The sequence below is a fragment of the Triturus cristatus genome, chromosome 7, assembly GCF_964204655.1.
Source record: "Triturus cristatus chromosome 7, aTriCri1.1, whole genome shotgun sequence".
Lineage (NCBI taxonomy): Eukaryota > Metazoa > Chordata > Amphibia > Caudata > Salamandridae > Triturus > Triturus cristatus.
In genome coordinates, this window is record NC_140590.1 from 1874700595 (window position 1) to 1874724575 (window position 23981).

At 56.2% G+C, this 23981-nt stretch overlaps 1 pseudogene across 1 annotated transcript in view; it reads left to right on the plus strand.

Annotated features, from left to right (window-relative positions):
- The window catches only part of LOC146813571 (E3 ubiquitin-protein ligase TRIM39-like), a 187983-nt pseudogene that overhangs the window by 38564 nt on the left and 125438 nt on the right, over positions 1–23981 (plus strand). Inside the window, exons 3-4 of the transcript XR_014966996.1 lie at positions 1929–2060; positions 12107–12250. The product of XR_014966996.1 is annotated as an E3 ubiquitin-protein ligase TRIM39-like (transcript). The remainder of the gene's footprint in view (positions 1–1928; positions 2061–12106; positions 12251–23981) is intronic.

Genomic DNA, 23981 nt, shown 5'->3' on the forward strand with positions numbered 1-23981 from the left:
ACAATCCAGCAAATAAATATGCCCTGGCATGAGAACAGTTGCTCTCTCTTTATTTTCCTTTAAAGGATTTTTTTCCCCTTGGTAAAGCCCCTTCACCCCACCAGTTTTGGAGGTTTCCCCTTCCGTTACTGTGCAGGAAATGGATTTACTCCGGTCTGTGCCATGGGCATATTTTACCATTTAACGGTTGGTATTCTGCCCGTCATGATGGCGGAGGACAATACGCGACCATCCTGATAGAGCACTGTCTGTCATATTTAGAGATGACCACCGGCCCAGCAGTCCAGCATCACAGCCTTTCCGGTCAAGGTCAAAAGGTCTGGTGGACGGCTGCAGTGAGACTGAACTGCCGTCCACCAAACTTTTAACACGATTTTGTATTACAAAAAGAAACTTCTAAACTGGGAGTTTGTTTTTGAAAACACAAAAACTAAGGACCCCCATACCTTGGGAGTTTTGTCCTGGAGTGTGGGGGACATTATTGTTTTTTTTCCATTCCTCACTGCCAGGTTGTTCCTGGTGGCAACAGACTGGAAAAAGGACATTACGTTCTCCACCCTCAATAGTGCAGAAAGCCGAATGCTCTCCCTCTGATGCTCTCTACACCGTAGGGCCCTCAGAGGAACTTTCCTATCAACTGAGCCAACAGAGGCTCCATCCACGGACAACCTCTGGCCCGCACATCTGTAAACGAGGCGCGCAGAAGGAGAGCCTACGATAGAGGCCATGTGTGTGTATTTGAGCAAGTGTACTGTTGCTGCCTGACTTAGTCTCCTGTGATCATCACCAACAAATGTTTCACATTTTATTTGAAAGCAGAGAAAGGCAGCTAAATTCAGAAATACGAATTTTGCATCTTGTGATGGACAGCAAAGACACATTGGGGAATATTTCCGATATTTTGGTGCAGGGCAGCGCCGCGAGCCTTCTAGCTGTGCTGCCCGACGTCAAAAGAAAAGGGCAGGGATGAGCCATGTCTACAAGATACGGTGCATTCCTGTCCTTTCTGCCAGCGCCGGCACACGACCTGCAGCCGAGCACCAACGGAGGCACCCTGCAGGTGTCTGAGCACCAACGGAGGCACCCTGCAGGTGTCTGAGCACCAACGGAGGCACCCTGCAGGTGTCTGAGCACCAACGGAGGCACCCTTGCAGGTGTCTGTGTTGGCATAATTGTTTTTGTGCAGGAAGAAACACCTTCCTGCACAAAAACAATCAAAGGAAGTGTTTTCCTTGTTCTAAGTGTCCTGGCAAGAGGGAAAAACGAGCAGAAGTGTAGACATTTCTCCTTGCTATGCCTGCTTTGGGAAGGTGTTAGTTTTGGCGCTGCGCCAGATACACTATGTGTAAATCTGGGCTGTGTCAAAAAGCATTGGTGTTGCATGGGAGCTCCCCCAGCAACACCCATGGAGCACCCCTTCCACGCAGAGTAGGGCATTGCCTTACTCCATATTTACAAGGCGATGAAAAGCCATGCAGGGTGGCTTTGCGTGGCCTTGTAGATATGGGCCGGCACGCTGCGTCTCCAGAGTGTCACAAAAGTGGCGCTCTGGTGGTATAAAAGTGCTGCAGGGGCATTGTAAATATGCCCCTTAGTTTTATTAACGCATTGAAGCTACATATGTTTAACACCCTGTTACTACTCTACTCAAGGGTGTAAAATGCTGAAGGGCTTTGTTATTGTGACTGGAAGAAAAGTAGGGCCCTGAAGTTTGGACCGGAAAAGAAATTCACCCTTCCTTCCTCACTTAATCTTTACTCTTTGTTTTCTTTACCTCACTCTCTCCTTCTCCCTCACCCTCTCTCTCTCTCTCTCTCTCTCTCTCCCTCTACTTCTCCCTCACCCTCTCTCTCTCTCTCTCTCTCTCTCCCTCCCTCTCTCTCTCTCCCTCCACCTTCCCTCTCTTCTGGCTCCCCCCCCCCCTGCAGTGGAGAGAGCAGTATTCTACAGCCCCAGGGTGCAGAGCTCTGCTGATCTCCAAGACGAGGCTGGAGATTGTCCAGGGTCTTCCTAGAATCCTCCGCGCTCTCTTCTGAAAACCTCTCTGTGCCTCCGTCCAGGTAAACACCCTTTCATCTCTTGTTTCTGCATGTTGTGGTACATGATATGTTCATGTGTGTTAGGGTTCAGCCATGTTAGTGAGCGTCACTCTGGGACAGTAGATGCTGAAAGTGAGGGCGGGGGTTGAAGACACAGGGATTGTTCAGTCTTGGGTGGTCGTGGTAAATGTAGGCTTCTTACTTCCACCGAGTGCAGCTCGAGGGACATATCTGCCTCATACCAGTGGTGTAGCAAGGGTGCCAAGAGCTCTCAAACAGCTACAATTGTAGTGCAGAGGGCCCCTCACAGCCCTGGGGCCCCTCACAGCCCTGGGGCCCCTCACAGCCCTGGAGCCCCTCACAGCCCCGGGCCCCAGTGTCACTGCACCTGCTGCACACTTGGTAGCTGCACCCCTGCTCACACCCTTCCACCTCACACTCTCACATGTAAGTATGTTCCTAACATGTCATGTTGTGTGTACTAGACTGTTCAAGCTCACACCCCTCACAGTCCTTCATCCCCTGGCCTGTGGTACCTCCACCACTGCTGATGCTCTTGTGTTACTGTGGACAGCACTTCTATCTCCAGCTGTGCAAAGACACACAAACACAAAGAGTGATGTGTGTCAGTGTCATTGACAGAAATAATGCCTGGTTTTCATATAGTGTCTAAAATATAATTTACAAAAAGTGAATCTCTTTGAGTGTTGATTTTCTAACGCCAATGTGTGATACTTACAGTAGCGGCTGCTACCGGACCCGGGTGGTGGGCAGGGTGGGGGAAGGGGGACAAAGAAAGTTTTAAAAAACACTTACCTGTGATGACCTGCCGCCGCCTCTCCTCCGTCCTCTTCTTCCTGTCCCGGGTCCGGCAGCAGGAAGCAGAAGGAAGCACCTGGGCTCTCAGGCTCCCCTGAGCCAATCACAAAGCAGCAATGCACCGTTGTGATTGGTCTGAGCGCCATGGATCAGCTCTCAGATGGGGACAGGGAGCCTTTGCATGTTCCTCATCAGGCTGTGTAATGCAGCCTGGTGGGGAAGATGGAAAGTGCGCATGACTGTTCGGCCGGCCCAAGAGGGCCACCCAACCAGTCCAGCGCACTTAGGGAGTGCAAACCACTCCTCTCCCTCTCGTGGAATGTTATGAGTGTTCTAACCTGCACTTCCTGTAATGACAGTTTGATCTGTTACCACTGTGGTGATGGATGTTGGTTTATGATCCACAAATAAATCCCTCTACAAAACAACTTTAGTGGATTATTTCACTGGCGACGAGTTACTTGTGCGGAGGGCGACTTACTGACATCCCCTCCCTGTGTGGCCACAGTTGGGATGAAAGGAGGAGTAAAAAGAGGAATTGAACGGAGTCAAGAAGTTGGTGAAGGAAGAAACGTGTGAAGAGAACTCACCGTAAATGAAAGTGCATGGTGACGCAGATGTACAGAGGAAGGTCTCGGAGGTACGTGTGTCGTAAGGTCTAACGTGCAACCTGAAGTGAATATTGGAGGAGTGTGAGGAGGAATAACGGAGGGGCAAGAGCCTGGACGTGGGTGCACAGAGACTGTCTCGGAGGTGCGGCGCGTGTTGTGGTGACTGGAAGGTAAAGAGAATCTCGGCGTGAGGCACGCAAGGGAGGAAGTCGTGAGGGAAACAGCGTGTGGAGGGAGCACATGCGCGGAGAAGACGAGGAGAAGAATTGACTTCTGGCGGCCATGCGCAGTGTGTGACGAAGCTGACAGAAAGAAAGACGATTGCCTTGCGTCCAAGTGAGCGAACACACACGCGGGGAAGACGTAGAGAGTATTGACTTTCTGGCAGCCATGCGCAGTGGGAAATAAGGGACTGACAGGAAAGAAGAAGATTGACTTCGTATGCGCGGTGAGGAATCCAGGTGCTGGCTGGAAGAGTTGTCTGCTAAAGTAGTTGATTGCCTGCGAAGCATACTAAGGAGGAAGCTTGGTGGAGACAGCGGGGTGAATCTGTGGCTATGAAGAACATTGCCTGAGGGAAGTCCTAATTACAGATGTGAACTGAAAAACGGGAGAAGTACGGTGAGACACAGCAAGTCGCCGGGAGTAACTAGATCTGCGGAGGATATGTTCTGTACTGACTGGAATTTAGTGACTGAAAAGTGACATTAATAACCTAGGTAGAATAAGTTGTGGGAGAGAAGTTTAAAGCTGTATATTACATTAAGTGTAAAAGTAAAGTGAAGTAAAATTGAGGTAGTGGCTTGGGTTAGGAAACTTTAACAAGGAAAAGTAAGAGGAAGTTATTTGTGTGGAGATTACAGTATGGCAGCGACTAGTATGTTACAGCCTCCACCTTTTCTATCTGAAGCAGGGGAGCCTTTGGTTACATGGAAAGATTGGAGGAAAAGTTTTGAGTCTTATCTCATTGCTATAGGGGCAAGTGGGTTTTCTGCAATCAGAAGACAACATATTCTGCTTCATAATTTAGGGGCGGAGGGAAGGAAGATCTTTGACAACTTGCCAGATTTAGATGATGAAGCGGATGAAGAAGGTAGAGATGTGTATGATTGTAGTATGAAGAAATTAGAACTTCAATTTGCAGAAAAAATTAATGTAGTACTTGAAAGACATACATTTTTTGCAAGGGTCCAAGGGAAGAATGAGAAAGTAGGAAGCTACATTGCTAGTTTAAGAGGGCTTGCAAATACGTGTGAATTTAATGAACTAACGGAATCCTTGATACGTTACCAACTAGTACGCTGTACTAATAATGAGAAAATTCAGGGAAAGTTACTAGTTGGTGTTGGACTTGGCCCTTCTGGCAGGTTCACCCCTGGACTTTTTGGCTTTTTATTGGTGACTTGGTGTGGTAATTGTTTGGTCTCTGCGCACTTTCCCTGTGTCCCAGGGTAAAGTGCGTGCGTGCTCTGAGTGCATGTGGTGAGATAGGCCTGCCCTCCCATAGGAATGCATGGGGAATGTATGTGTCCCTAGTAGTTCCTGATGCGTGGGGTGTGCAGGCCCGAGTTTGGTATGTGCGGACTCGTGGGAGTGAATGCTGCGCGATGATGTGTGCGGCGTGCATGTACCTAGTGTGGAAGTGCCACTTCTAGAAGTGGGCACTTCTGTGTGCAGTGTGTCTGTCGCGTGATTGGCTGGTCATGTCATGTGACGGGCTAGGGATTCCCCAGTGTCAGGATGAGTCACCCAGTGGTGAATGGGGAGATCAGCAGCTAGATGGGTGGGAGGAGTACACCTGGGTCCTGAATAGGACAGGGTTTTCCACACACAATGCTGGCCCCGCCCCCTGTGGTGCGACTGACGACCCTAGCCCTGCCAGTGAATAGAGTGAGGGGCTGAGCACATCAAGGGTGCTCCCCAACCAGCTGCGACTGGTTTTCCCCCTCACCCTGAACCCAGAACAAAGGGTTTGCCTGTATAAAAATGGGGCTGTGTCCCCACAGAAACTGTTCTCTGCCAGGATCTTACCTGAGGGGGGCTGCTGCTGCTGCTGGACCAGAGGACCGCCACTTGGATTACCTCCCTGCCTGGAGGCCCAGTGAGCTGGCTCTGGGTCCAGCCTTGCCCCCCACCCCTGCCCTGCTGCATGCAGGGAAGAACTTTGCTGGACTTTGTGGTTCTTTTTATCCTAAAGCGCTGGGAGCGCTTTATGTGTGTCCCCAAAGCGCCTGGAAGCGCTTCATTTTTTTGTCTTAGCGCTAGGAGCGCTTTATTTGGTGCCCCCAGCGCTTCTAGAGCGCTTTCACTTTGGCCGTAGCGCTAGGAGCGCTTTATTCTGGAGGCCGGTGCCCACCCGGCATTGTGGTGCGTTGGCGGGTGCCCACCCCGCTTATTTGATAATTTACGTTGCGGGTGCCCACCCCGTTTATTTCCCTTACGTCGCGGGTGCCCACCCCGCAACGTGAAACTATTGCCGAAATCACCGCTGCAGCCCGGTTCGTACCGGAAGTCAGGCAGCACTGACTGGGACAACCGGAAGTAGAAGGGCGGGAGCCTACCCCGCCTTCGCCGGTGCCGGAGAGTGAGGGAGGCCGCGGTACTGAAGGAAGGAGCTGACGGGAGCCTACCCCGCGCTCCAGTGCCAAGGCAGAAGCTTGAGGAGCGTTGCTGGTCCAAGCGGGGCTCCCCGGTGACGGTGGGAGCCCCGCGCACGCCACGGAAGAAGAGAGCCTCCCGCCGCGACCCGAAGACCGGCGCCTCCTTCCCGGTAAGTGGGGCTCTGGCCGGGAGGGTGTGCAAGGCAGCCTAGGCGGCTGCTGAGCGCGTGGGCGCTCCAACGAGGCACTCCCGGTTTGAAGAGAGCCCACAAGGCTCCCACCTGGACGGAGCAGTTCTTTTGGTGCTCAGAGCGCTCCAACTTGGGCACAGATGTTCTCGAGTGCGAGTAGCACTCCAACGAACGGGGGCATTTTGCATGAAAGCCAGTGAGGCTCCCACGTCCTCTGGGGGCATTATTCTTCCGTGTGCTTGAGCCCCTGAGTGGCTCCAACGTCCAGGGGCATTTCTTTGGTGTGGTGAGCCCACGAGGCTCCCACGCAGCGCAAACTATTTGTTTAACGAGCCTAGAGGGCTCCCACGTCCCCGCGTTGGTTGTTTTACAGAGCTTGCACGCTCCAACGTCAAGGGGGCATTTCTGTTGTGACTGAGTGGCCCCAGATGGCAGCGGGCCACTCCCACCTTGCCCCACAGAGTTGTTCAGAGCCGTGGAGGCTCTAGGGGGGCATTTCTTGTTGTAGAGCCCAGAGGGGCTCGGGGGGCCACGAGGATTGGGTATTCAGAGCCCTGGAAGGCTCCAACGTTGGCCCCAGCGTCTTCCCAGCTGCCCAGCACTTAGTGGGCAGCTGCAACGTTTAGGTTGTGGCCTCGGTGTTCTGGCTTGCGCAGCCTGCGCCGGCGCGCCCTGACTTTTCTGGACGCAGGGCGTCCTTGCCCCTACTAGGCCAGTTGGCCCAGGGACTGCCACAGTAGTGGCTAATGTGAGTTTTGGCGCCATTGTACCTTTTCTGCACCTCTGAATGTGTTTATGCGTCATGTGCTTTGCTTTACACCTCTGAATGTTATGCATCATGTGTTTATGTGCTTAGACCCCTACAGGTATTGTGATACTTAGGTGGTTGTTTTCTCCCTAGTACAGGTGGTGCTAATGAGGTCCTGATTCCCTGCGCAATATTTTCCTAAGGTGGTTAGGGTTGCGTAGGTGGTACTTACCTGATTCCAGTAGTGACTGGTTGTGTGCTAGGTGTAATTTTGTGCAACAGTAATTTTATTTCCTATGTTCTAAGTGCTATGTTCTAAGAGTGCTAATTCCGGACAGCGGTCCAGGTGGCCCTGTCCCCTGTATATATAATCCCTTGTAAATTCTGCCCGTGCCTGTTGGCACATTGTAGAGTGTGTGTTTTTATCTAATGTGTTGTGTATAATACAAAGGCTATTTTTATAGAATACCTTGTGTGGAGTTTCCTTTGTGGTGGGCCTTGGGTGTTGTTGCTGGGTGCGCGCGCAAACGCTTTACACATCGCCTCAGAGATAAGCCTGACTGCTCGTGCCAAGCTACCAAGGGGGTGAGCAGGGGTTATCTTTGGCGTGTAACTTCCTTGCCCTGACTAGAGTGGTGGTTTCTGCCTGACTTTGGCGCAAGCCTTAGCCAACCAGAAATCGCCATTTCTAACAGTTGGCAATCCGGATTGAAAAATGGCGATTCACATTGCTAAAAGTGTTGAGCATACTGTGGAATGCATGAAGGAAATGAACACAACTGGTGATAACAATGTAAGTGAGATAAGTGAAGAACTAAAAGAGGTTTGTGCTATAAAGAATGTAAAAAAAAAAATGGAAAGGATATGGTTAACCAGGAGAGGATGTACAATGAAAACAGGTTGAAATGCTTCAGATGTGGAAGCAGTGGGCATTTGGCAAACAGTATTAATTGTTTGGCAAGAACGGCCACGTGCAGGATTTGTAATCGCAAGGGACATTTTGCACGAGCGTGCAAGGATATGTCTGGCAGAACAGTAAATAGTGTGGAGAATGGTGAAGGATACGAAAGGAATTTTGTTTTACAAGTGAAGGATTTGGAGGAAAGTAGTGTAAATCATATTGAGCTACCAAAATGTGAAATAGGTTTGTTAGGAGAAAAACTGGAAATGTTTGCTGATTCTTGTTCACCTTTTACTTTCATGAATAGCGAGACATTTTGTAAAAAATTCAGAGAGGGAGAAGTTGAACTACACTCCCCAGATGTAGTACCAGTAGGGTATAACAAGGACCCGATTCCTTTAGATGGAGTAGCCATTATGAGGATATCACTCAAGGATAGGAGTACGGTTGGGAAAGTCTATATTGCAAAGAAAGGGGCAAACCTGCTAGGATGGGGGCACCAGAGAGACCTAGGAATGAAATTTGATCCTAGTGCAGATACTCCTGTCATGTTGGTGGGAAGAGGTGTGTGTGGGGCAGAGATTTTTGATGAGTTCCCAGGAATTTTTACAGATAAACTGGGGTGCCTTAAAGAGTATCAACATAAAATAAAATTGAAGGTGGGGGCAAAACCAGTAGCCCATAAATGTAGGAATGTTCCCATTATGATGAGAGAACCTCTGAAGGTAGAACTTGACAAACTACTTAGTCAAGGAGTTATAGAATCGGTGGAATGTTCTGAGTGGGTTGCACCTGTTGTTATCACAGCAAAAGGCAATACGAACAGCATCAGGTTGTGTATTGATTTAAGAGAGTTAAACAGAAACATATGGATTGATAGGCACCCCTTGCCAAATATCAATGATATGCTGAATCAGATCTGTGGGGCAGAATTCTTCTCAGTAATAGATTTGTCTTCAGCCTACCACCAAATAAGACTTCATCCTGAGAGTAAGGCATTGACCACGTTCATAACACCGTTTGGTGCATTCAGATTTTGTAGAATTCCATTTGGCTTAGCCTCAGCCGCGGCAGTTTTCCAAAGGGCAATGCAGAATATTTTAGAAGGGTTGAAACAAGTTTTATGTTTCCAGGATGACTTGTTAGTGTATGGCAAGAATGAAGAGGATTATAATGGGAAGCTACGCTTGGTTCTGAGTAGTTTAAAGGAAGCTGGTCTTACATTAAAAAAGGAAAAATGCCAGATAGGAGTACGCTCGGTTACTTACTTAGGCCATGTCATTTCCAAAGATGGAATTAAGCCTAAAACTAATGTGGTAGATGCAATAAAGTTAGCGCCATGTCCCACTAACAAGGAAGAGATCAAATCATTCTTGGGGTTGTCAGAATATTACTCTAAGTTCATAAAAAACTTTGCTGACACTACCTATCCCTTGAGGTGTCTATTAAAGAAAGGTACAAAGTTTGAATGGGATGAACAATGTGATGAGGCTTTCAGGACAATCAAAGACAGTATATCAGAGGCACCATTCTTAGGGTGTTTTGATACAAGCAAACGCACCATCATTACGACTGATGCTAGTTTGAAAGGGATTGGAGCCACTCTCAGTCAAGTGACAGAAAATGGGGAAAGGATAGTGGCGTTTGCATCAAGAGCTCTTACTGCAGATGAAACCCACTATTCAGTAATTGAAAGGGAAGCATTAGCATGCTATTGGGCTATATTACATTTCAGGACATTTGTTTGGGGCATTCCTTTTAATGTAAGGACAGACCATAAGCCCTTAGTAAGCATTTTTTCAACAAAGAATCTCGGAAGGGCCACACCAAGGATATCAAGATGGTTCCTTGGTCTTCAGGGATACAATTTTGAAGTGGTGTACATACCTGGACAAAATAATCAGGTAGCTGATTGCTTGTCTAGGTTACCACTAAAGAATCAGGAATTAGAGGTAGATCCTGGTGACGAAATTGTGGTGTCTACAGTTTTTGATGGGTTGGATAAACCTGAGTGGAAAGAAGCCTTAGCTAACGATGAATTATTCCCAAGAGTGAAACAGCTTATTTGCGAGGGATGGCCGTGTAGTCCTAAGTTTTTTAAAAATGGAAAGGATGTGTTTTGGGAAGTGAGGAACGAACTACATATACAAGGACAAAATCTATATCGAGGAAACAAGCTTGTACCTCCTGAGGGCATAAGAGAAAAGTTACTACATTTGGCACATGAAGGCCATTTAGGTTGCGGTAAGACCAAGAGTAAAATTCGATTACATTATTGGTGGCCAAAAATGGACACCATGGTGGAGAGGGAGGTAAGAGAATGCGTACCGTGTACCATGAGTGACAAGTGTAAAGTTGTGAGCAAAGAGAAAATCTCTCCAGTGGAAGTTCCAGCTGCTCCTTGGGTTAAAGTGGCCATGGATATTGTCGGTCCTCTAAATGTAAAAGGACTGGGTGGAAGATTCATTATCACGTTAGTGGACTACCATTCGAAATGGATCATCATCAAGGTAGTAGAAAATATCACTACTGATAGTGTGATGAGTTTTCTTCAAGGTGTTTTCCGTACAGAAGGGGTACCACAGATCTTGATCACGGATAATGGGGTTCAATTTACCTCTGCATGTATGAAAGAGTTCCTGCGCAAGTTGTCAGTTGAACATCAACCTATGCCATTGTATTGCCCGAGGGCGAATGGTCTGGTGGAACGTATAAATCGCATGATCAAGGACTGTATTCAACTCAGTGTACAAAATGGCATCAATGTGGAGAAAACACTGGAGGACATGGCTTGGTCCTATCTTATCACTCCTCACTCAGTCACCGGCGCGTCACCATTTAAGTCTCTTAAAGGGAGAGAGCCTGGTACCAAGTTAGGCCCTTTGTGGCTCGTCGGTGGAAGAGAAGAGGAAGTGAATAGAGAGATGATCATGGATAAGATACAGCTAAATCAAAGGAAATATGTGGATAGGTACAATGGAGGAATACAGAGGTTGCCTAGAGCTTTGATGGTAGGTGACGCAGTAAAAAGTAAAAGTACCTAATTTTGTAATGTCAGGTTGTTCAAAATTTTCTGGGAAAAGAGTGGTGAGCAAAGTGTTCAAGAATGTTGTAAAGTTGGATGATGGGCAGTTTTGGAGTGTTGACAGAATAGTTCATGATAGGAGTGATGATTCTATCCACAATGATTGCTATGTTAGACCGAGTAACGACAACAAGAATACCATTCCTGGAAGGAAGATGCACCTGAGGAAGGTACATTCCAAACCTAATTGGCAAAAAGACTATTTCACGTATTGATTTTTATTTGTGTTCCCAAATTGTATTGGAAGGAAGATGTGTTGTATTTAGCTTATATCTATTGGTTCCTTCCGCCCACCCCCACGATTGGAACGCTTGTGGAATGTTATGAGCGTTCTAACCTGCACTCCCTGTAATGACAGTTTGATCTGTTACCGCTGTGGTGATGGATGTTGGTTTATGATCCACAAATAAATCTCTCTACAAAACAACTTTAGTGGATTATTTCAGATATGTTATCATTTTAGTTTCCTTTTGAGTAGCGGGGCGACGCTCCTCCGCCTTAGCAGAGGAGCCGCCACTGGATACTTAAGGTAGAATATCTTTGTCAGACAATATTTACTCCACGATATTCTGCTGCCAGACCCACAAAGAGGAGTCGCTCTCGGATCCCATCAAGCTTTTCAACACTTTGTTGCATGAACCACTTTATCAGGTTGATGTGGACTTTATCGTTTTCTCTTTCTCTTCTTCTCGGACACCCATTCTCTATATATTCCACTGTCTCTATGCCAACTCTCATCCTCTTTTTTTGCCTTTCTCTATCTCCCTCTTTCTCTATTGCTGTTTCTCTCCCTCTTTCTATTTATCTTTCTCCTTCCTCCCTTCATCTCTCGGTACCTGTCTCTCCCTCCTCCCTTCCTCCATCTCTCTGTACCTGTCTCTCCCTCCCTCCCTCCATCTCTCTGTACCTGTCTCTCCCTCCCTCCCTCCATCTCTCTGTACCTGTCTCTCCCTCCTCCCTCCCTCCATCTCTCTGCACCTTTCTCTCCCTCTCTCTTTCTACCTGTTCCTCCATCCCTCCTCCCTCCTCCCTTCTTCCATCTCTCTGTACCTGTCTCTCCCTCCCTCCCTTCCTCTATTTCTCTGTCTCTGTCTCTCCCTCCTCTGTACCAGTTTCCCAGTACAACCTTCATGACAGACAAGGACGTCTCCCTGGACAGAGCTGCCCCAGGGTGAGGAATGAGCCTGGAACAGAAGATTCCTCTCCATGGAGAGATTTGCAGCCTCATCTGAGAGAGACTCTGTGTCTCCGCAAAGGTGAGAGAAATTTAACTTTGAACTTTCTACACACACATTTGATTTTTGAATAAAATACAGATTGTTCTGGACATTTACATTTAATTTCAAGACTTGCACAGAGCAGTGTTTGTTTTTAATGTGTTTTTTGCAGGCCCCCTCCTTCCATATATTCAAATTCACCTCTGCTCTAGGACAGACCAGAACAAACTCTGAAAGTAGTTCAGGTTTGCCAGAGCCTGCACCGCTTGTGGAAAACGTGCACCTGTGGCTCTAAAAAGACAAAGTAAGATGGAGGCAGAGACTGGGAGGGGCTGAGAGAGGAAGGAGAGAGAGGACAGATGCACCCGGTCCTTTGACTCCAGTGGGCAGCTGCACTCAGCACTTTGGACATACTTGGTGTCTGGGTTTGGCACTGGGTCAATGCTGCACATAACACAAGCTTGCTTCACCTCTGGGGGTTGTTTGTAGGACAGCAGTAAAGATGCTTCGTTTTATTCTGAACTAATCTGCATTTACTTTCAGAGCTCTAATGCTATCGCCGTTTATACAGCAATGTGTAAAAAGGAAACTTGGATGATGTCATAAGTGATGTCATCAGTGATGTCATCAATGATGTAATGGGAGTTGTCATCAGTGAAGTCATAAATGATGCCATAGAACATGTCATGAGAGATGTAATGCGTGAGCTCATAAGCAGTGCATGGTGGGGGCTCAAGGTAACTGATGAAATTCTGTGATTTTCTAATTTCAAAACAAGGCTGTCACTGACAAATTTACTTAACTATAACTTTACTTTAACTTTTGTTTTTGTAGTAATTTCTAGAGTTAAAAAAAAATGTAAAGTCATATTTTATTACCATATGTAAGGTCAACCCGGCAGGTGGGTTGGCCACGGGACCTTATGGGGCATATTTACAAAGAAAGTGGCGGAGCGTGTCATTAAGCCTAGAAGGCTAAGGTGCAGCTCTGCGTTTCCCCCTGCGCTGGTGATAACTTCATCTGCCTAGAGCCAACGCAGGCCCCCTTTCACCATAGTGCAAGGGCGCCTGTGTTGAGGGGAAGATTGTTTATGTGCAGGAAGGTCTCCCTTCCTGCACATAAACAATCTTGAAATGCCTTCGGTAACTTCTAGCTCAATGCAGCACACATAGAAGTTGCAAAACAGCATTTTTTTAAAATGGTTGTTTATGTGCAGGATGGGGGACCTTCCTGCACATAGGCAATTATTGGTGTTTTTCTGTTGCTATGTGCGCTGCTCAAGGCAGCACACATGGATAGGGCAAAAACGAGGAGAAATAAAGCCTCTCTCCTCGTTTCGCCTGTTTAAGACCAGGTTTTCCCTGGTCTTAATATAGCGCAGCCTCCTATATACGCGGCCCTTGTAAATAGGAGGCAGCGTTAAAATCAATGGGTGTTGCGGTGGAACGCCCACCGCAACACCCATTAGCCGCCCCTTTCACGCTAAATACAGCATGAAAGGGGGCCTTATTTACAAGGCAGCATTAAGTTACGTCAAGTGGCTTAACGCTGCCTTGTAAATAAGGCAAAGTTCCTATCGCCATCACATTATCACTAAAAGTGACGTTCCCGTGGCGATAGGGGTTTGTAAATAGGCCTCTATGGGGCATTTCATCAAAGCGGCGCTATAAAATTATCGCCGCTTTTGCGTCCGTTTTCGGCAGAAAAGCGGCGATAATTTTATCGCTTTATGAGCAAGGTCATGCTATCGCGTGAATCCTTGCCTTAGCCCTTTCCCTTAACGCCCAGCTTTGCATCTCTAATGAGATGCAAAGTGGGCGTTCCTTCCCAAAAGAACGTGAGAAACGTCGCTAACCGACATTTCTCCTATTATCTAGCCTCACGCTAACCTGCAGAGTGATAAAAAAAAGTAGCGCTAATCACGGTTATTGCTACTTTCCTTACGCCTGCTTTTCATCTGACTTAGCCATGATATCCAATGGAAGGTGGATATCATGGCTGAGTCTGCCCTGCCCTATCAACAAGCTATCGCCAAACTTTGTGAGATTATCGCTGTATTTCCAGCGATAATCGCACAGTTGGCAGCTGGCGCCTGGAATTTTATCGCTGTTGAGATAAGCGTTGCTGATAGCACGCTATCTCAGCGATAAAATTCAGCGTTAGCCGGCGATAATTATCCTTGCGCGAAGCGCGCTGAGCGATAAATATCGCCGGCCCTTGCTGATAGGCCCCTGTGTGTCTTAAAGGGGAGACATCCATGTGATCCCCTCACCGAGCATTAATAAGCACTGGGGACCCCATCCCCAGGTGTCTTTTTTTAAGGGGAGGGGGGCCAAGTGGCCACTGTCCCTCAGCCTTATTAGCCCCTGGGGACCCCATACACAGTGGCCTTTTGTCTATGAAAGGGGAGGTGGGCTGCGTGGCCCCTCCTCCCCAAGCCTTATTAGGCCCTGGAGACCCCACCCCTCAGGGCCTTTTTTTAATAAAAGGGAAGGGGGGCACGTAGCCCCCCTCTCTGACCCTTATGAGGCCCAGAGTACCCCATCCCGAAAAGATGATTTTTTAATTAAAGGGGAGGTGGGGTGCATGGCTCCCCTCATTGACCCTTGGGGGGCCGTGTGGCTCACCTCCCGAGCCTTATTAGACCCTGAGGACCCCATTCCCAGGGCCATTTTTAGGTCTCGCTGAGACAGCGAAAGCTGTCTCTTTGAGACATTTTGTAAGTGGGCTTTCAAAAGTGCTACCCACATAGTTTTTGCTGGCCTAGCGCTTGAGTGCACGATGGCGTGCACGTGCACAGCTGCTCCTCTGCTCCTTGCATTCCCCCCTCCCTTCTAACCCAGCCCTTTGATGCTCTGCTCGATTACTTTCACTTTCGCGGCCGCTTTGATGTTTGATCGCAAACGCGATCACTTTCGCGGCCCTACGGCCGCTTGTTTTTTTTCTTTCCTGTTCTTTATTTCTTAACGATTGGTATTTGTGATATTCTCGTGTTAGGTTCGAGATCAGTTTATCACTGTTTTTTATATTGCCTGTGACTCCCAAGCCAAGAGAACCTTTCAAGGGCAGAATATTTTATATCATCATTGAAGGCATGATCCGGGGTGCGCAGGAGTGTAAGCAGGACAGAGCATAGACAATGAACCGCAGGGCCCACCCTTGACTGCATATGCCTGACGTTCCCCTCTGCTGCCCTCACCGCATGCACGAGGTGCCTTGAGTTTAAACTTTAAAACTGCTTCCCTTTAAAATGCAAAGCGAGTCCTCGCGGATGTTTCTATTGCTGGGGGCAAGCCTCCCCGAGCATGAGTCAACAGCACGTTGCAGAGGAGCTACGAGCTCTGCATAAAGAGTGGCAGGAAATCCCAAGAGCTGATTTGCTTTCTACACACAACATAGCAGGGCAGGGCCTCCAGCTTGTACGTGCAGACCCAAAGCTATGCCGAATCCCAGCTGATTTGCTTCTAAAGGCCCGAGGGCAGGCAGCAAGCCTGCTGCTTTCAGTTATGCATAGAAAGTGCTTATAAACAGTAAATCAGCATCATGCCGGGCAATTTACTTCAAACTTGATAACATATGATACTGTGCCGCATTGAGGGGTGCCCGGTGCTCGCAGGGTCCAGTCGCATCAGACAGACCTTCAGTCAGTCCTGTCTTTTTAGTCAACAGACCGTTATGATTTAAGGCACATATGCATGGACACTGACGAAGGATGACCAAATTATGTGTCAGGGTTGAATAAATTATGTGGCAAGGAAAAAGAAATTATGTGGTGTAATCTGGTATATTTTACTTGATTATTGTGTCTTTTAATAGCCGTTAACACAATCTGAGCAAAGTTTTCATCTCATTATTACCAGTTTAACACACAAATGCAACAATGAGCAACACAAAGGTGACCAGTCAACCTCTGTCTTGGGCCTTCCACTCCGTGGCACCATGCGTTGCCGAGTTTTTAATAACTCTTGATCCATTTGAGGTAGAAACAGATTTTCTTTAGTTAAAATGTGCAAATTATTAGGGCTGGGCGAAATTTGCGGAATGCCTCTTCGCGGAATTTTGAAAAAAAAATTGTGGAAAACGAGCGCACAACCTGAGGGACCGTGTGCCCGGGACTGGGGTCCCTCGTGCTTGGGCAGGCTCCCCTATCTCCCCGGCCTGGCTGCGTTGAGAAGCAGGGACCGGCCCCGGGCCTCCTGATTTTTGGTCAGGGCCTGGGATCCCACGTCCTGCGGCCTGCCAAGTGTCCATCTGCCCGGGACAAGGGACCCTGGTGCAGAGCCCCGGAGCCCTGCAAGGGCAGGCGGGAGCCCTACCGCTATGGCTCAGTGTGGGCAGCTGGGAGTCCTTTCGGTCCCGGCCATCTGGTCGCACCTTTCCCTCGGCCATCTGGTCGCACGCAATGCTTTCCAATGGGGCGACCAGATGGCCGGGCCAGCCTGGAAGTCCCGATGAGGGTCCATTCGCCTCGCGGATCCCAGCCAGGGCTCCAGGAGGCCGGGCACGTCCGCGCCTAGGATCCCCTCTGTCACTCGGAGCGCGAGGGTTACAAGAAAGGTGGGTAGCCTTCCTCCGGATTAGTAGGGGCAGGGTATGCCGGGACACCCCTCCCGGGGATGGCGGTTCTCAGGCGGGGACCAGATGGGCCAAACCCGGACGACACTTCCCCGGGGCGTCCGGTGCTCCCTCCTCCAGCCCGCGGCGAGGCAAAGTGCCCAGGACAGGCTCCATGGGTCCCCCGGGCGTCCACCGAGGCCTGCAGCCCTGCAGCCCTGCAGCCCTGGAGCCCTGGAGCCCCGGAGCCCTGCAGGCCCGGAGCCCTGCAGCCCCGGAGCCCTGCAGGCCCGGAGCCCTGCAGCCCCGGAGCCCTGCAGGCCCGGAGCCCTGCAGCCCCGGAGCCCTGCAGCCCCGGAGCCCTGCAGCCCCGGAGCCCTGCAGCCCTAGAGCCCTGCAGCCCTGGAGCCCTGCAGGCCTGGAGCCCTGCAGGCTCGGAGCCCTGCAGGCCCGGAGCCCTGCAGGCCCGGAGCCCTGCAGCCCCGGAGCCCTGAAGGCCCGGAGCCCTGCAGGCCCGGAGCCCTGCAGCCCCGGAGTCCTGCAGCCCCGGAGCCCTGCAGCCCCGGAGCCCTGGAGCCCTGCAGCCCCGGAGCCCTGCAGCCCCGGAGCCCTGCAGCCCCGGAGCCCTGCAGCCCCGGAGCCCTGCAGCCCTGGAGCCCTAGAGCCCTGCAGCCCCGGAGCCCTACAGCCCTGCAGCCCCGGAGCCCTGCAGCCCCGGAGCCCTGGAGCCCTGCAGCCCCGGAGCCCTGCAGCCCTGGAGCCCTGCAGCCCTGCAGCCCCAGAGCCTGCAGCCACGGAGCCCTGCGTGGGCAGGCGGGAACCCCAGCGCGAAGGCTCGGGGTTGGACAGATGGGAGTCCTTTCAGTCCCGGCCATCTGGTTGCACCTTTCCCCCCTCGGCCATCTGGTCACACGCAATGCTTTCCAATGGGGCGACCAGATGGCCGGGCCGACCTGGAAGTCCCGATGAGGGTCCATTTGCCTCCCGGATCCCAGCCAGGGCTCCAGGAGGCCGGCCGCGTTCGCCCCTAGGGTCCCCTCCGTCACCCGGAGCGCGCGGGTTACAAGAAAGGACGGTAGCCTTCCTCCGGATTAGTAGGGGCAGGGTATGCCGGAACACCCCCCCCGGGGCCGGCAGTTCCTTGCCGGGGACCAGATGGGCTACGCCCGGGCAACATCCTCCCAGGCCTCCGGGGCTTCCCTCGTCCGGCCCGCGGCGTGGCAAAGTGCCCAGGGACGGGCTCCACGGATCCCGGGCAGTCCCCTGCCGGGCACCCGGGCCCCGAGAGCTCCGGTTGTCCTCCCCGTGTCTGAGGCCCAGCCGGCATCCCCCGAGCCCACCCCGGGAAGCAGAGCCCCCCCGAGCCCTTGGCGGGTGGGCGGGCAGGTGGGGGCCCTACCGCTATGGCTTGGACAGACGGGAGTCCTTTCAGGTGCCGGCCATCCGGTCGCTCCTTTCCCCTCGGCCATCTGGTCACGCGCAATGCTTTCCAATGGGGCGACCAGATGGCCGGGCCGGCCTGGAAGTCCCGATGAGGGTCCATTTGCCTCCCGGATCCCAGCCAGGGCTCCAGGAGGCCGGCCGCGTTCGCCCCTAGGGTCCCCTCCGTCACCCGGAGCGCGTGGATTACAAGAAAGGACGGTAGCCTTCCTCCGGATTAGTAGGGGCAGGGTATGTCGGAACACCCCTCTGGCGCTGGCGGTTCTTTGCCGGGGACCAGATGGGCTGCTCCCGGGCTACATCCTCCCAGACCTCCGGGGCTTCCCTCCTCCGGCCCGCGGCGTGGCAAAGTGCCCAGGGATGGGCTCCACGGGTCCCGGGCAGTCCTCCGCCGGGCGCCCGGGCCCGCGGGCCCCGAGAGCTCCGGTGGTCGTCCCCATGCCTGAGGCCCAGCCGGGGTCCCCCGAGCCCACCCCGGGAAGCAGAGTCCCCCCGAGACCTTGGCGGGTGGGCAGGCGGGAGCCCTACCGCTATGGCAGACGGGAGTCTTCAGGTGCCGGCCATCTGGTCGCTCCTTGCCCCTCGGCCATCTGGTCGCGCGCAAGGCTTTCCAATGGGGCGACCAGATGGCTGGGCCGGCCTGGAAGTCCTGATGAGGGTCCATTCGCCTCCCGGATCCCAGCCAGGGCTCCAGGAAGCCGGGTGTGTTCGCCCCTTGGGTCCCCTCCGTCACCCGAAGCGCGCGGGTTACAAGAAAGGGGGGTAGCCTTCCTCCGGATTACTAGGGACAGGGTACTCTGGGACCCCTCTCGGTCCTCAGCCGGCAGCTGGATGGGCCCGGGTGCCGCCCCATCCCCGGGGCCTGCCGCGTGGGAGGTTGCCCGGGAAGGGGTCCGGAGGGCCTGGGGAGGCTTCCTCTGTGCCTGTGGTCCTGGGAGCCCCGGCTGGGTCCAGGGGCCGGGCCCCTGGTCGGGGTCTCCGGCCCCGTCCCCCGGCACTGCCAAAGGCCCGGGACGGGCTTCCGTTGTGGCCGGGGAGCCTCCCCTCGCTGGCTTGGGTTCAGGAGCTCTGGCCGGGCCCCTGGGGGCCCCAGGGAGGGCGGCCTCCCCACCCCGGGCTCCGTCCTGGGTCCTGCCGCGTGGCAGGGTGCCCGGGGCGGGGTCCGGAGGGCCCGGGGAGGCTCCCCCTGTGCCTCCGGGCCTGGGAGCCCCGGCTGGGTCCAGGGGTCCGGGCGGGCCCCGGGTGGGGGGCTCTGTCCCCGGGCCCCGGGCCCCGTCCCCCAGGCCGGCAGCACTCCCAAAGGCCCGGGACGGGGTTCCGTTGTGGCCGGGGAGCCTCCCCTCGCTCGTCTGGGTTCAGGAGCGCCGGCCGGGCCCCTGGGTGCCCCGGGGAGGGCGGCCTCCCCACCCCGGGCTCCGTCCTGGGTCCTGCAGCGTGGCAGGGTGCCTGGGGCGGGGTCCGGAGGGCCCGGGGAGGCTTCCCCTGCGCCTCCGGGCCCGGGAGCCCCGGCTGGGTCCAGGGGCACGGTCGGGCCCCGGGTTGGGGTCTCCATCCCCTGGCCCCGGCCCCCGCCCTGCGGCACTGCCAAAGGCCCGGGACGGGGTTCCATTGTGGCCGGGTAGCCTCCCCTCGCTGGATTGGGTTCAGGAGCTCCGGTCAGGCCCCTGGGGGCCCCGGGGAGGGCGGCCTCCTCACCCCGGGCTCTGTCCTGGGTCCTGCCGCGTGGCAGGGTGCCTGGGGTGGGGTCTGGAGGGCCCGGGGAAGCTCCCCCTGCGCCTCCGGGCCTGGGAGCCCCGGCTGGGTCCAGGGGCCCGGTCGGGCCCCGGGTTGGGGTCTCCATCCCCTGGCCCCGTCCCCCTGCCTGCGGCACTGCCATAGGCCTGGGACGGGGTTCGGTTGTGGCCGGGGAGCCTCCCCTCGCTGGATTGGGTTCAGGAGCTCTGGTCGGGCCCCTGGGGGCCCCGGGGAGGGCGGCCTCCCCACCCCGGGCTCCGTCCTGGATCCTGCCACGTGGCAGGGTGCCTGGGGCGGGGTCCGGAGGGCCCGGGGAGGCTCCCCCTGTGCCTCCTGGCCTGGGAGACCTGGCTGGGTCCAGGGGCCCGGTCGGGCCTCGGGTTGGGGTCTCCGTCCCCTTGCCCCGTCCCCCGGCCTGCGGCACTGCCCAAGGCCCGGGACGGGGTTCCATTGTGGCTGGGGAGCCTCCCCTCGCTGGATTGGGTTCAGGAGCTCCGGTCGGGCCCCTGGGGGCCCTGGGGAGGGCGGCCTCCCCACCCCGGGCTCCGTCCTGGGTCCTGCCGCGTGGCAGGGTGCCTGGGGCGGGGTCCGGAGGGCCCGGGGAGGCTCCCCCTGCGCCTCCGGGCCCGGGAGCCCCGGCTGGGTCCAGGGGCCCGGTCGGGCCCTGGGTCGCAGTCTCCGTCCCCTGGCCCCGTCCCCAGGCCTGCGGCACTGCCAAAGGCCAGGGACGGGGTTCCGTTGTGGCCGGGGAGCCTCCCATCGCTCGTCTGGGTTCAGGAGCTCCGGCCGGGCCCCTGGGGGCCCCGGGGAGGGCGGCCTCCCCACCCCGGGCTCCGTCCTGGGTCCTGCCGCGTTGCAGGGTGCCCGGGGCGGGGTCCGGAGGGCCCGGGGAGGCTCCCCCTGTGCCTCCAGGCCTGGGAGCCCCGGCTGGGTCCAGGGGCCCGGGCGGGCCCCGGGTGGGGGGCTCCGTCCCTGAGCACCGTCCCCCAGGCCGGCGGCACTCCCAAAGGCCCGGGACGGGGTTCCGTTGTGGCCAGGGAGCCTCCCCTCGCTCGACTGGGTTCAGGAGCTCCGGCCGGGCCCCTGGGTGCCCCGGGGAGGGCGGCCTCCCCACCCCGGGCTCTGTCCTGGGTCCTGCCACGTGGCAGGGTGCCTGGGGTGGGGTCCGGAGGGCCCGGGGAGGCTCCCCCTGCGCCTCCGGGCCCGGGAGCCCCGGCTGGGTCCAGGGGCCCGGTCGGGCCCCGGGTTGGGGTCTCCATCCCCTGGCCCCGTCCCCCGGCCTGCGGCACTGCCAAAGGCCAGGGACGGGGTTCCGTTGTGGCCGGGGAGCCTCCCATCGCTCGTCTGGGTTCAGGAGCTCCGGCCGGGCCCCTGGGGGCCCCGGGGAGGGCGGCCTCCCCACCCCGGGCTCCGTCCTGGGTCCTGCCGCGTTGCAGGGTGCCCGGGGCGGGGTCCGGAGGGCCGGGGAGGCTCCCCCTGTGCCTCCGGGCCTGGGGGCCCCGGGTGGGGGGCTCCGTCCCCGGGCACCGTCCCCCAGGCCGGCGGCACTCCCAAAGGCCCGGGACGGGGTTCCGTTGTGGCCGGGGAGCCTCCCCTCGCTCGTCTGGGTTCAGGAGCTCCGGCCGGGCCCCTGGGTGCCCCGGGGAGGGAGGCCTCCCCACCCCGGGCTCTGACTGGGTCCTGCCGCGTGGCATGGTGCCTGGGGCGGGGCATGGAGGGCCCGGGGAGGCTCCCCCTGCGCCTCCGGGCCTGGGAGCCCCGGCTGGGTCCAGGGGCCCGGTCGGGCCCCGGGTTGGGGTCTCCATCCCCTGGCCCCGTCCCCCGGCCTGCGGCACTGCCAAAGGCCCGGGACGGGGTTCCATTGTGGCCGGGGAGCCTCCCCTCGCTGGATTGGGTTCAGGAGCTTCGGTCAGGCCCCTGGGGGCCCCGGGGAGGGCGGCCTTCCCACCCCGGGCTCTGACTGGGTCCTGCCGCGTGGCATGGTGCCTGGGGCGGGGCATGGAGGGCCCGGGGAGGCTCCCCCTGCGCCTCCGGGCCTGGGAGCCCCGGCTGGGTCCAGGGGCCCGGTCGGGCCCCGGGTTGGGGTCTCCATCCCCTGGCCCCGTCCCCCGGCCTGCGGCACTGCCAAAGGCCTGGGACGGGGTTCCGTTGTGGCCGGGGAGCCTCCCCTCGCTGGATTGGGTTCAGGAGCTCCGGTCGGGCCCCTGGGGGCCCCGGGGAGGGCGGCCTCCCCACCCCGGGCTCCGTCCTGGGTCCTGCCGCGTGGCAGGGTGCCTGGGGCGGGGTCCAGAGGGCCCGGGGAGGCTCCCCCTGTGCCTCCGGGCCTGGGAGACCTGGCTGGGTCCAGGGGCCCGGTCGGGCCTCGGGTTGGGGTCTCCGTCCCCTGGCCCCGTCCCCCGGCCTGCGGCACTGCCAAAGGCCAGGGACGGGGTTCCGTTGTGGCCGGGGAGCCTCCCATCGCTCGTCTGGGTTCAGGAGCTCCGGCCGGGCCCCTGGGGGCCCCGGTGAGGGCGGCCTCCCCACCCCGGGCTCCGTCCTGCATCCTGCCGTGTGGCAGGGTGCCCGGGGCAGGGTCCGGAGTGCCCGGGGAGGCTTCCCCAGTGCCTCCGGGTCTGGGAGCCCCGGCTGGGTCCAGGGGCCCGGTCGGGCCCCGGGTGGGGGTCCCCGACCCCGGGTCCCTTCCCACAGCCTGCCGCTCTGCCAAGGGCTCGGGACTGGGGTCTGTCGGTCCCGTGCAGGCCTCCCCTGCTTGTCGAGGTTTTCTGCGGGCCCCGGGTCGGAGGGCCCGCCGGGTCCCCCACGCAGCCTCCATGGCTGAGGCTCAGCCGGGGCCCTGGGCCTCCGGCCCCCCATGCCCCTGCACCCGCTCACTCGTTTGTTGGGGCGCAGAGCGACCAGATACCTTCCCTTCCGAGCCTGGCCATCTGGTCGCGCCTGTCCCCCTCGGCCATCTGGTCGCGCACGTCCCATTTTTCTAAGTTTCCTTCGGCCATCTGGTCGCGCACGTCCCTTTTTTCTAAGTTTCCTTCGACCATCTGGTCGCGCACCATGCTTTCCTATGGGGGGCGACCAGATGGCCGGGCTCGCCTGGAAGTCTCGATGAGGGTCCATTTGCCTCCCGGATCCCAGCGAGGGCTCCAGGAGGTCGCGTACTTTCGCGCCTTGGGTACCCTCTGTCACCTCGTGCGCATGGATTACAAGAAAGGGGGGTAATTTTCCTCCGGATTACTAGGGAGAGGGTCAATCAGAGCGCCGAGTGGTTTTGCGATTCTGAATCAGGGGAAGGCAGACCCGGGGCCCGCCCGCTGGGGCCCCCAGGGGCCCGGGTACGCTCCTGCCTCTCAGCCCCTTACCGATGGTCCTTTCTCTCCGAGTTTTCTGGGGCAGACCCCCGTGAGGTCCGTGGATCCCGAGACAGGGGAAGGCAGCACCAGGGCCCTCCCGAAGCGTGGCCCCCAGGGGCCCGGGTATGCACACCTGCCTCTCAGCCCCCTTCCCGATGGTCCTTTTTCTCCGAGTTTGCTGGGTCAGAGCTCCGTGAGGTCCGGCGATCCAGAGGCGGGGGAAGGCAGACCCGGGGCCCGCCCGCCGGGGCCCCCAGGGGTCCGGGTACGCTCCTGCCTCTCAGCCCATTCCTGATGGTCCTAACTTCGCCAGGTTTGCTGGGTCAGACCTCCGTGAGGTCCGGCGACTGTGAGACAGGGAAGGCAATGCCTGGGCCCGCCTGCTGGGGGCCCCCGGGGGCCCGGGTGCGTGCCTTCCTCCCGGCCCCTGTTGATGGGCTCTCCCTTTGAGCCCGCTCACCCTGGGAGCAGGCAGGGATCTGAAGCCGCCATCCCCCCAGTACAGGGTCGCCTGCAGAGGGGATGCCCCGGCTGTATTCTGATCGATTGGGCACTCTCGGTCCGTTTAGGGATGGACTGCTTGGCCAGCCTCGGCTGTTGTTTCAAGCGATTAGCTTCCTCCCCGCATGGACTGTCCGACTCGAGGGCCTGCCTCCTGGCGGGAGGCCCTTTACCCTACCCAGCAGAGCGAAGGCTGA